The 14,377-nt window shown below is 33.7% G+C and overlaps 1 long non-coding RNA gene across 1 annotated transcript in view; it reads right to left on the reverse strand.

The window, feature by feature from the left end:
* Nucleotides 1–14,377, reverse strand: part of LOC141579777 (uncharacterized) — a 46,274-nt gene that overhangs the window by 23,453 nt on the left and 8,444 nt on the right. The window contains exon 2 of the long non-coding RNA XR_012511746.1: nucleotides 12,832–12,933. This is a non-coding gene — a long non-coding RNA (uncharacterized LOC141579777). The remainder of the gene's footprint in view (nucleotides 1–12,831; nucleotides 12,934–14,377) is intronic.

A 14,377-nucleotide genomic window follows, 5' to 3' on the forward strand; every position in this document is an offset into this window, starting at 1 on the left:
TCTTAATCACAGTTCACTTGTGGTCAAGTTCAATGCCAACCCATGGCAGGAGTTTTCAGTTAGCTGTTTTGAATAATTTTGGATTTTTAAGAAACTATAAAAGAATAACTTAAAGGGCTTGTTTTCTGGAGAAAAAAAGAGCTTACTATTCTTCCAAGTCAGGGCTACAGTGAATACTTCAGTCCAAAAAAATCACTAAGAAATACATTAAGAAATCAAAGTTGCAAGTCTTTGATAAATTTTCTAATAATGGACTCTCCCCAGCTGAATAATTCCAATTTTGAATCACTTCATAATTTTAAGGCTCAAGAATGTGATCCAATAAACTATTTTTCCTTTTAATTTTTCTGATATATCTTTATAGAGAATTAAACCAAGTTAAAATGAACATTTGGTCGTATAATTTACCATACAAACTGTAAACTTGCCAAAAATGTAATTTCTTTATGTTTTATTAAGATTAAGTACTTGAAGTATATTATTGGATATTTACTTAAGAATAATTACATGTATGCTATAAGAATATATGTGTGCATTCAATTTTTTTCTGGTTAGGAAGAAAAAAGATATATAAAATTTCTAATAGCATCTTTTTTTCAAAGTTGTTACAGTGAACTTCAAAGTTTTGACTATCATCTCTTTCGGCAAGGGACATTTTATCTATTTACCTACCTAACTATACATCTATCTATCTATAGCTATACCTACAGGAAGAAAAGAGAAAAAGAGAGTAATTAACACTTGGAACTTGTTAGTAACCAAGGGAAGATGCCATTTAACTTGAGATATATTTTTTGAGCACTTATGACCAATGTGAACAGCAGAAAATACAAAAGGAGTTAAGCATAATATTTAACATCAAGTATCTTATAAATTCGGAATTATTAGGCAAGTATACAAAAACCATAATGTAATTTCAGGAAGATATGTTCCAAAAGAATTTCAAAATACAACAATTATTTTAAAAACAAATAAGTTACATGCATCAAAAATGAATAAAGGTGGCCACAAAGCTGACTTGAGCATTGAAAATTAAGTAGTTCTCACAGTGAGAGATGGAAGGAAATGCAGGCAGGTGGCCAGGACAGCTTGGGGGAGGTGAAAGAGAAGGTGTGCCAATTTAAGAACCAAGCAATATTCCAATAAGGCTGTGAAGCATGATTTCTCTAAAGGACGTTGGGACAAAAGCCTGGAAAGATAAGTTGTACCCACATTGTAGTTTGGCTTATATTTTAGTAAGGGAAAAGATACAATACTTCTTTGATGAATATAAAAATAGGATAATTTAAGGTAGTGATGAGCTCTATAAAGGAAATGTTGGAGCATGATTTGGGGAGAATATAGTGAATAACACGTATAGGGTGTTTCAGGGAAAGCCTCTCTGAGGATTGCACATTTAGCTAAGACATGACTGATAAGAACTAGAAAGTTGAACACATATCCAACATTAATGAATCATTATTTACAAATTATCTTTCAATGAGGTTTTGGTTGTTTCATAATTCAATTTTAATTGTGATAAAGTTAATTGTTTTTAATTAGGATGAATCCCCGCAAATTTTGATATTCACCTCTAACTCAACCAAGTCAGAGACACAGTTTCTCAGAATACTGACATCTGTCCCTCCTGCAATGCAAAAAGTTTCCCAATGAAGTAAGACAAACTATCATTGTATTCAGTATACATAAAAAATAAACTTTTAAAAAATTTCTCATGAGAAAACAAATTGAAATAAACCTCAGGAAACTTTGCAAAAGAAGGAAAAAACATGATTTACCCCATTTCTCTCTCCCTCAACCCAATAAGACATTCTTAACATTGGAGGTGCTATTCATTGTGTAGGGAATATAATGATGATTTAGATCTATGAAAATAGAGTGGATGGGCAAAAGAGTAAATAAGTTTTCTATCATTTCTGCAACTGTAGTCTCTGAAAATCTTAATTAGGGGACTTCCTTACATTATTTTTAGCACTGTAGCTATGGTAATAATTAATCAGTCCTCCTGTTACAAATGCCACTGGTACAAAAAAATTGAGATAAAAAATTGCAGTTAATAATAACTACATTACTACATTTTAGTTGTGAAAAATGAGAAGCTTTTATTATTAAGTATACAAAGACTACATTAATATTAATTAATATAGTAATAATTATTTATGCAAATAGTGAATGAAAGGAAGTTGTGGATTTAGAACGAGAAGACTCTGGCAATGTCACAAACTAAGATCAATTTTATCAAAAAATAAAAATAAGAAGAAATAATAACATCTCCTCTGTCTCATATGGTCATTGTGGAGAAAAAATGAGACAATATATGTCAAAGTTTTGGTTATCTCTAAATCACCGTATAAATGGAAGAAATTCTTACTCTTTACACAGGCATAGTTGTAATTTTATTCCATATTTACACCTTTATTTCCAAAGAATATGATTTCTAGGGGCTCAGAAAGAAAGAAATTTCAAGAGCTGAATCAAGAAGTCATTGGACTATGTAGGTTTAAGTTCTATAACATTGACAAGACTATTTCTAGGTGGCAGGTACAAAGGCTTAAAAGCAAGACATCAGACAACTGTGGGTCCTCCTATGAGACTGACATGCTATGGCGTAGAGTGGCCAGTGGTGGGTGGCCGGCGAGGAGGCAGACCTGGGTAAAGAGCAAGGGAGCGAACTCCTCTCTCAGACAGTATAAAACACCTCTCACAGTGATCGTGCTCCCTCTCCAGCGTCACACAGGTCACGGGTAGCTGATTTGAAACTGCAAGTTTATGTGTCCTGGAGTCCAGGTCAAGCGTGTATGTTGTGTACTGTAAGAATTATGTCTCCCAATTAAGTGTCTCAAATAACTGTTAAAAATAAAGTATTACATTGTATGTTGAAATTCTAAGGATTGTGACATAAAATATTCAGTTGAGCGTTATTGTGTAAAAAGCATATGTTAATAGCTGTTCCAAGTACAAGGCCTCAGAACTAGCAAGAAAATGATTTACAGCTTTTAAGAAACCTTCAGTTAATCATACTGTTTAATACTGTAATATCATTACCCACATAGCTATAGACTTTACGCAGTTTTTTAAAATAATGAATACCGGAGATACTGATAAATTGTCTGCAGAGTTTTGCCAGGATTTGTAGTGTTCTGAGGTTTGAAGTGGTGGTTGACTGTATCAGTACCCTGGGGCATTCAGTTAAAACACTGCGGTAATTAACCAGAGTAAGAAGTCGATAAAGTCAGCTCTGATTAACTCAAGGGATCCTGGAAAGGTGAAGCTGGGATTTAAATTAAAATGTTATAGTAAGTAAGCAAGTTTGATGAAAATAATCTTTTATCTTGTTTTAACTTTTGCCAGCCACTTGGCAACCCTATCTGATCCACCCAACACACAAGTCCCTTGCTATCTAATTACTTGACTGGCTCGTGTGTGAAAATGAAGAATTCATGTTATAAAGGCATCTCACTTTTCAGCCATGTTTGACTTTCTGGGTTTCCAGTGATCAACTCTAGGATAGCTAATAAATCTGAATTGCCCTGCAATATTATGTTGATATAAGCAGTGACAAGGAGCTCCAGGCAAACATATTTTAACAGGGGTTTTCTGGAAGCAATAACTTAACATGAGTTATTGAATTTTTTGGCTTTACAGCCTAAAGATGTCAGGGAAAATATCTAGAGGCAGTGGACTTCTTGATCTTTCAAACCCCAATGTTCGCCTTTACAGCAAGTCCTGGACTTACTTATTTTGTATTCAGTAACTCTGGCATGATATTCTTCACTTGGTGAGAAAGCAGAGGTGTTGTAATGAGAGGCCACAGAGTGTTTTCAGTTTGTATCCCTTTCTCATTGAGAAGGAGGAAAATGAGTTTCCATGGGGCGGTTTTGTGCTGCGAATATGTCTTTAGATGGCCAACTTTATGAATGAGTATCCAGCTAAGCAAGTTCATCGAATAGAAAATCTCAAAGGAGAAATTCTGTCAGCCTTTAGTGACAGTTTTTAACCATTTCATGATATACCATTTAGACAAATGTTTTCCAGTTATAAATATTTTTAATATTTAATAAGAGCAGAATGGCAAAAACAAAAACCTGCACCTGGAGGTATATAGCTAGCAGCTTTCGCCATCAGACACCCAAAACCCAACGATTGTTGACTCTCTGACCAGCCGCTCAGAAAAACCCCCTGCAGGAGGTTCTCTGGTTCCTATTGGGTTTGGGAGACCCCTGAAGCCATACATCTGAATGACAGTGGCTAAACTCCATCCAGGCTCCTGGCAAGCCAGATGAACTCACTGCATCCTTTGACAGCCAATTAAATGTTATTTGACTAAATATCTGTATTTCTGTGCTTTTCCTGTGGGGGAAAAAAAAATACTCATAACCAATCTGATATCTGTCATGGGTTCAGAAAATCAACAATTTGCCTAATATTACACAGTCGGTTTACAGTAAGGAAGACACATATCTTTACATTGAAACTGCTACTTGCTTACTAATACATCCCATTGCTTTCTATTAGGTGCAGGGCACTTTCTTGTGTCCTGAAATTTCTACCAATCTCCCTATTCAGGACACCAGTTTTCTGTTGGAAACTATGCCATCTCCAAGTTTTATGACTTTTGATGTATCTCTGGATCTCAGTTTCATCATCTATATGTTGATAGAACTATGCATTTCATTTACATCAGAAAAATATTTGAATCTTCAGCAGTACATTTCTTTCCTTTTCTCCATTACATTAGTGGATTTTTAAGATTCCCTTATCAGTCCCTTATCAGTGCAACTATCAATCTACATGAAGTTCAGGGAAATGGGGAACAGATTAAAAGGACACCACAGAAGTCAATCAGTACAATCTAGATCAAGGGAATGATGCAAATTCTTCATCAGATATTTTGCAAAGAGAAGATCCAGCGAGAGGCAGAGAGAGAGGGGAAGAGAAATAAAGAGAGAGAGAGATGGAGCTAGTGCTCAGATAAGGAACATACAGATTTAAAGAGGCTTGAAAAGCATATTAACAAGTGTGTTATATATAAACATTATTTGAACTTAATTTGAAAAACAATATAAACTTGTGAGAAAATTTCAACTTTAGTTACTTGATGACATTAAGGAATTATTGTTAATCTTTCTGTGTGAAATTATTTTGTTGCTATGCTTTAAAAAGTGCACCTTTGGGGAGGGTATAGCTCAAGCGGTAGAGCGCATGCTTAGTGTACACAAGGTCCTGGGTTCAATCCCCAGTTCCTTCTCTAAAAATAAATGAGTAAGTAAAACCAATGACGTCCCCCTCCAAAAAAAAAAAAAAAAGTTAAAAAAAATTCAAAAAAAAAAAGTGCACCTTTATCTTAGGGATGCAGTTGAAATATTTGTGGGTGAAATAAAATGTGTGATTTTTACTTCCATAAATCTTGGGATTGAATGAGTAGGAGTATAGATGAAGAAATGAATTATAAAAATTATGAAAATTATGAAAAGCTGTGTTATGGGTACATATCTAACATTTTCAGTAATAAATGCTTAAATGTGCTTAAACAATTAAAAGTAAATATTGTTGATAAAAGTAATATATGGAATTTATAATCCTAAACATAATTTCAATCTAGTTCAATAAATGATGAATCTGATTTACATATACTGAACTTGAGAGCCTAAATGATCCTTGGCTTCAACACAAATAAAGCAGTCAAAAAGTTAGTCACCATTATGAGTGCTTCAGATTTCACTGATCTTATACTGACCATGTTGTAATTTTATATGTCCTATTTATTTGTCTCTTTATTAATCTGTTTATTATTAACTTAACTTCTCCTCTGAAAAGAGCAAGGTCTCTTTTACTGCCGTTAGAATATGACCAGAGAACTTTCACTACCATCACTACAAGATATAAATTATAATCACAGATTTGTACCTTAACCAAAACAAGGCAAGTCTACATTCTTTCACTCACATTCATTCTATAAAAATACATGGACCCCAGAGGCCCTACATATTTGCTAGTACAAAAATGCAAATTGGGTTTTCAGAAATATTCTTCAAGGGAGAGTGAAAACTTGGTTTACAAATAGTAATAAAGTTTCACTTTATACAAAAACCTATCTAAAACATTTTTTTCTGATAGAATTTATTAACAGCTTTATTTATCCATTTCATCTTGATATGATTTCTTAGATGTAACAAATTGAAACAAAATGTGTCAACATACAATAATACTGATACAAAAATATGCCCTTACTACCAATTACTTATTCTGGTGATTACACATTTTCTGTGGCAAGAATATATTTTCAGATTTTGAAGAAACATTGCTTTACTCAATTTTTAAAAAACTGTATATAAGATACAGACCCTCCAAAATTATATATTTTAATTAATCTATATTTTTCTGAAATAATTTTTCATGAAATTCTATAATTTTATGTTAACATTACTTCTCACATTAATGTTAGGTAGTTAGGTAAGTGGGGGCACCAGGCAGATAGGTGGAGGAGAGGAAGGATGGTCTGGAAGATGGCATTCATTGTACCAGCTTCCAGCATAAAGGGACTTGACTTCTAAATGAGTGCCAGCAAGAAACTGGTTAAAACCCAACAGTCCTTTCCCATTAAGAAAGGACTTAATGGGACACAGCCCAGTGCTCATTGTATTATATTATTATATATATTATAATATATATAATATAATATAATATATATTATATATATTAACATTGAAGTTTAGCCCCCAACCCCCATGGGTTTCCTGTGTACACCATGGGTAAGGACATACGCAAAGGGGCCAAACATGACTAAGCCTTCCAGGGACGAGAGCCAGCAATCAATCAAGAGGCTACCTCTAAGCGAGGGTATAAGAGAAAGGGGAGACAAAAACCACCAGGATTCCTCCTTGGATCAGCCCACCTCCCATTCTTGGAGGTGTGCTTTTCCTGTTTTAAGTAAATCTTTAAAAATCTTTTACTGCACAACACACCGTCTCCAGACGGTAAACTTGTATTTCGGGTATGCCAATAACTGGGGTTTTACCTTTTGGGATAACATTAATAATGGTAAGACTTGATTAAATTCAAGTTGGAAAATGTATTATGGACCTATATATATTACTTTCTGAAAGACAAGCCAGCCTAATGTTGCAACAGTCCCATAGATTGCACCTGTTTGTCTTAAGGAATAATTATGACAGAAGGTGTTTATAATTTATATGAAACTTATAATTTACATGAAAGCAAAATTATTCACTTTTTTCTCTAGTAATTTACATGCGTTTTTTATGCAGTTGAAAACCTCAAGACTTTTGAGAGGTATTGCTGCTTGCTCAAGAATACAATATTAATCATAAGATTTTCATGTTCTTGGTATACCCTATGAGCTAAGAATTTTAACTAAAAACACAGAGAGATACTGAAAGGACAGATGCTTATAAATTTGTACAATTTTACATAAATTTTTTATCTAGAGACATTTAAAATAAGGCCCAAGTTACAGTTAAATATCAGGTGTTTAGTATCGTTTCAAAATTATTAATGTTTATTGTTTAAAATACGTCCAAAATCTAGCTATCCATGTATTCAGTGCCTGAGTTTTTTGACCCAAAAGATGTTCTAAAATAAACCTCAAATGATGGAATTCACTAAAAGCAACATTTAAAGATCCATTCATTTGCTACTGTGCAACATGCAGATTCGTTGTCATTAAACTGAGAATAATGATTTTTTTTCTTTTCACTTCACAAATAAAATGCATAAGCACATATTAACAGTATACTGTTTGACACATATAATCAAATCACCTAATATGAATGATATCTAAAGATAATCTGACTCAGGTGCAAGTAGTAATCAAATATGCAGATATTAAAATTTTAAACTTTCATAAAATTTAATTTCAAAAAAAGAGTGGAATAAAACAAAATTATAAAAAAATAGCACAGGAACTATCAGTTAGGTAGATTTGATGTTGTTCTCATGAACAATTATAAATAAAACCTATTTGTATTATTCACATAACACATAATTTAAAAGATAAGGAAGTGATCTAAGCATTTAGTATTTATACTGAAGGAATGACATAATTATACATGTAATAAGGAAGCACTTATATTCGGGAAGTGGGGAATCTACCAGTGTCATCAGATGCTAAGAAAAGTTCCTGTTTAATTTACCCTCAAAAGCAACTGTAAGAAATAGAGGTCAGGTTAAGGGTGAACTGTGAGGTTTTAAGGGAAAGCATCATATTAACATCAGATGAGACATAAAGTATAAATCCCCAGAGGACCACTTCTTCTAAATTAAGCAGTATGCATCCAGCACTTTAGGAAAATCAGGTTAGAACGGTTAAATATTTATCATCCTTAAAGCAACTAATTTTGAGCATTTCTTGAATTTAACCAGTGAATTTACCTAAATTTACCTCTTGTAGAATCATTTTTGCTATTAAATTGCATCATCTGCTGCTAATATGAGCTCGATAGATTGCTTTAAAATATTAATACATCTGCCTACTGACTGTGCTTGCTCTTAAAGTGTATATTTCTTTATATAGTCTGCATGTGTTGGCAGACACCCAGCTCTTATTTTGTATCACACAATCAGAAGTGTTTTCAAACAAACAAACAAACAAACAAATAAGCAAACAAGCAAACAAAACAAAACCCATTTCAGAGTGTTTTGTTTTATGAAAACATTCATCAGACTTTCCTAACACTTCACACTGCAAATTCAGGAACTCCAGAGGGCAGAACGCTTTAGAATCACCTATTGTTGCTCTTAGCAGACTAGGAAGGGCTTCTAGAAGTAATTGCTCTAACAGCTGCCAGAAGGTGTCTGCAGTCTTTTAAGCCAGCACAGAACAGCTTTAATGGTCAGCTACAGGCTGCCTCGTCAGCCAGTCAGGATTTGCATGGCTGTATATTTCTGAAGGGTTTCTCAGGCTGGAGCCCCCTGGATGATTGACAGCGTCTTTGGGTCCCTTGAAGCTACAGCTACTGTGGCCCTAGGCTCCTTCTCTTTCATGGACTCAAGGTCTGAGCCCCGGGTTATTCTGCATTCTGCAAGAATATGGCTGGGGAGGTATAGGGAATAAAATTTTAAACAGCAAACAAATACACAAATCCTTCCCCTCAGGTTTTAGAAAATAGCAAGCAACAGATAAAACAGGCTTAGGGACTGTGTCTAAACATACCATCTGAACATTCCCCCAACTTCTAACCTTGGTATACATAATCAAAGCGACGTGAAATATTTCATAGGCATCTAAACTCCCCAAATGCAGTAAAATGTGAATCACCGGATTTTTCTCCCAGCAAAAAATGTCTATTGACTAACGTTTGGACATAATAATAAATGTTATTTGAATGATGGGCAGATAAAGACGATCATAAGCTTCATATGAACATCAGTCAACAAATAGCCTACTTACTGGAAGATATAAATAGTAGTACAATCTAGTTGCTACCTAACCCCAAGGAAATTATAAATTAGTAAGAAAACCAAGAGTTTATTTTCATACATGTGGTTAAGTGCTTTTCGAAATTGGCAGCAAAAAATTAAAAAATTCTCTGTTTTCAGGATGGCTTCATGGTGAGTGCATTTTATTATGCTCTGATATTTGAAAATTGGATACTCCATTTTGGTATACCCATTTATCATTTTCACTCACTCTCTGTTATGTGTGTGCGTGTGCACGCATGTTCATGTGTATAAACTGGGCCATCCATCTCCACAAATATGAGAGCAAACTTATGATCCAGCTTTCTGTCATGTGAAAAGCAGTATCTGTAAGTCACATGCACCAAAATTAATCTTTGTGGAATCAAACAAAACATCCATGGTTAAAATATTTTCTTCAAGAAGGAAGAAGTTTTTTTCTTATATGTGGCTTTCAAAGTCATAATCTTAGGCTTCAAAATTGCACTTTAACAACAGCACTTCTTTAATAGGGGAATTGAGCAAAAAAAAATTTAAATAAAAATTCAAACTTAGTATGATAGGATGCTTAAAGTATAAATCCAGGGATAGCAGAAGCCATTCATAATATACAGCAAATATATATATACATATATATTTATGCAGCAATGAAATCATTGCATTTCTAATTTATATTTACATGCATACTGACAAAAATTAATAGATAATACAGCAGACCAATAATTTGAATTAATGATGTACATATATTCTATATTCATGATAACCTAAGTAAATTACACTAGAATTTAATATCTCATAATTTAAATTGACTATTCTCTATTTTTCTATAAAAATGACCTTCACTTTAATATCTAAATATTAAGTTTTAAATACAGGCCTATTTTAAATATATCCAAATTATGTGTTCATCATTCAGTTATAGGAATTTTTTATAATTTCTTTAATGTATCAAACTATGTCTCACATTCAAACCTGACTTAATTTCCCAAACAATTTCACTATGATAATTTATTACTTATGATGTTGTAAACCCAAGGTACAAAACTGTAGTTTCTCCTCTACTCTGTCCTCCAGATCTTTTGGAACAATGTACATGCATGAGTTTTATAAAATTCATTATTAGGAAGTGCTATCTGGCAAGCACTCCCATTTTCTTATTCCAGTAGCCAAAAGAGCTGGTGAAATCTGCAAGCCAGCAGTCACATAATCTATGGCAGACCCTTGGTGCTATAAATCCGTTACTAATCAGGAACAGCTGATAATGAATGTAACTTGTCTTGAACAATGTCTATTCTGAGGGGAGGAAAAAAAATAACATAACAACAAAACAATAATAATTGTTAACCCTTATTTAGTGTTTATCATGTGCTGGAAGTATGCTAACATGTTTATGAATTATCTCATTTAATCTTCACAACAAATGTAGGTATTATCATTTTATACATACTGTAGATGAGGAAACAGGTATAGTGATTTAAACAAGTTAACCAGTATGTTAAGAAATCTAAACTTACACCATACACAAAAATAAACTCAAAATGGATCAAAGACTTAAACATAAGACAAGATACAGTAAACCTCATAGTAAAAAATATAGGCAAAACATCTGACAGACATCTCAAAAATGTTCTCCTAGGGCAGTCTACCCAAGCAATAGAAATAAAAGCAAGACTAAACAAATGGGACATAAACTTACAAGCTTCTGCACAGCAAAGGAAACCATAAGTAAAACAAAACGACAAGCTACGAAATGGGAAAAAATTTTTGCAAATGAAACCGACAAAGTCTTGATCTCCAGAATATATAAGCAGCTCATACAACTTAATAAGAAAAAAACAAACAACCTAATCCAAAAATAAGCAGGCCAAAACAAGCAATTCTCCAAGGAAGACATACAAATGATCAATAGGCACATGAAAAAATGCTCAATATCACTAATTATCAGAGAAATGCAAATCAAAACTACAATGAGGTGTCAACTCACACCAGTCAGAATGGCCATCAATCAAAAGTCCACAAATGACAAATGTTGGAGAGGCTGTGGAGAAAAGGGAACTCTCCTACATTGCTGGTGGGAATGCAGTTTGGTGCAGCCACTGTGGAAAACAGTATGGAGATTCCTCAAAAGACTAGGAATAGACTTACCAATGACCCAGGAATCCTGCTCCTGGGCATATATCCAGAAGGAGCCCTACTTCAGGATGACACCTGCACCCCAATGTTCATAGCAGCACTGTTTACAATAGCCAAAACATGGAAACAGCCTAAATGTCCATCAACAGATGACTGGATAAAGAAGAGGTGGTATATTTATACAATGGAATACTACTCAGCCATAAAAAAGACAACACAATGCCATTTGCAGCAACATGGATGTTCCTGGAGAATGTCATTCTAAGTGAAGTAAGCCAGAAAGAGAAAGAAAAATACCATATAAGATTGCTCATATGTGGAATCTTTAAAAAAAAAAAAAAAGAACATAAATACAAAATGGAAACAGACTCATAGACATAGAATACAAACTCATGGTTGCCAAGGGTACGGGGTGGGAAGGGATAGACCTGGATTTCAAAATTTGTAGATACTGACAGGCATATGTAGAATAGATAAAGAAGATTATACTGTATAGCACAGGGAAATATATACAAGATCTTGTGGTAGCTCACAGCAAAAAAAAATGTGACAATGAATATATGTATGTTCATGTATAACTGAAAAATTGTGCTCTCCACTGGAATTTGACATACATTGTAAAATGACTATAACTCAATAAAAAAATGTTTGATAGAAATCAAAGGCACAGATGGGACTGAGATCCTAGGAAATGTTTATCCAAATACCTGATTTTAATCCTTGTACTGTGAAAAACTCCATCTCACATAGTAGGAAGCAACAATGCAATCAAAAGGGACCCATAATTCTGTGTTTGAAAGCAGTAAATATATATAGGTTAATAAAGAATTATCGGATTAAAAATGCAATAAAACATGCCTTAGTTTAAACCTATTTTTCCTAACAATGTTTTGAAAGGAAAAAAACCTATACACTTCAGATTTTTGTTCAGTCTCCTTATATAAAGTACCTATCCCGAACACCATTCAGAGAAACATTCTACATTTTAATTCTGTTAAAATGTTATGAAATTCATATACAAAAAAATAAGATCTAAAATATAATGTCCTTATAGTGCATTAATTGATATCAGAAAGTATAGATATGAGCCTCTTAAGAGGAATAGGATATTCTAAGCATGATCTAATTAACATGAATAAATTAATGTGCATGTAACCAGAATTGTGGGACACGTCAATCACAGGGTAATTTTATTTATCCCCATAAAGTTAACCAACTTACTGGCTTGATTTTTTTTTTCTGTCAGTGAACACATAGTAAGACCACAACTTAATGGCTTACCTATTTCTCACTTGTATAATGAAGCTCTTCAATAAACCAAGCTGGCTTTTTTTATGATCATCTATTCAGTATATGAAGGTCTTATGCAAATGATGTGGAAAGCTGTCAAAGGAGCATGGAATCTGTGGTTAGTGTTTTATGTTTATTCTGTGTTTTTCAGAATAAGTTAATTATCACATTATCTCAGCTACGCATTTTTGTTCCTTCTAAGGGACACTGACTAAAGGGTCAGAAAATTGGGAGAACTATCTAATTCTCCAATAACTGGAGGTGTCTGGGTCCGGGTGTAGCACTCCACGATATCCAAGGCCCCTGTCACTTTAAAAATTGAATGTGACTAGCTTTCCATTTTCCTTTGTTATTTCCCAGACCCACAACTCCAAAAGCATACTCAAAAACTGATATTTTAAAAAGCTTGTAATTGTTTTTACTTTTAGATGGGATAAAAAAATTTCCCTTGAAGTAAATCTTCAATAATTGATTAGATTTTAAGAACCAGATCTTTCTAGTATTTAGGGACTATTGATCCATTAAGTGACTCAACAATTAAAAACTGATACATTTTCAAATGGGCTTTTCCATTCTACCATATAGTTGAATAGTTACCTGGAAATGAATTAATCCACTTACCTCCATCTGAGATTTATAATCTCATCTAAATGAGATTTATAATTTCATTTAGAATTTTCAGATATTTTAAAAAAGTGTATAGATATATACTTTTGTTCATTTGTTTGTTTGTTTTAAAGGTAATTCAAAGTCTCAGTGACTGTTATCTTCATATGGACATAGAGTATACGGCCAAACATTTTCAGCATAGTAATCATTTTTCCTAAAAACACCTGATAATAAATTAGGGTAGATTATCCCAAATTGAAAACCTTATTTGAAAACGTAGCTTACTTTTCTATTTATTACGCTACTCAACTGTATAACATACTTGAGTAAAAGATTCAGTTTTATTGATTTTTATCAAGTCGAAATGGAAACACAAAATACCTGTTCATATGTGCATATCTTCACTCAGGCCTGCTCTCGCACACTCATTTCTACCCAACGCTGCCTTGCAGAGTTTGGTTTATGCTGCAATTTCTATGATCCTAAACCTTATGCACCCGCTGCTAGCAGGTGTCTACAGGTGTTTCCCTACAAGAAGTTCACTGACGGTTTATTGCAGTAAGAGTATTTTCTCTGGTAGCAAAAATTAGCTGCAAAAGTGCTGCCGGCTGAGTAATGTGGGACAATGACACTTCATGTGCTGTGAATGGATAATTATTTATTATCGGTCAGGCAAAGATTCATCATTCTTCTGTGGTATTTTTTTCCACGGAAGAAAACTAGTTATCAAATTCTAGTTTCCACAGATATTGTCAGTGTGCTGGAAGGACTGCAGCTGGACTATGAGTCTCATGGACATTTAACTTCTGACAGCTGTGAATGCTTCTTTGTGAATGCAGACATTGCTCTTTGACTCAGAGTTTCTGGAAGAACTCCAAGATGCATTCTCGAGCACTGCTGCAGGCCCTCTGAGTGCATGTTAGGAGAA

The sequence above is a fragment of the Camelus bactrianus genome, chromosome 14 (assembly GCF_048773025.1).
Source record: "Camelus bactrianus isolate YW-2024 breed Bactrian camel chromosome 14, ASM4877302v1, whole genome shotgun sequence".
Lineage (NCBI taxonomy): Eukaryota > Metazoa > Chordata > Mammalia > Artiodactyla > Camelidae > Camelus > Camelus bactrianus.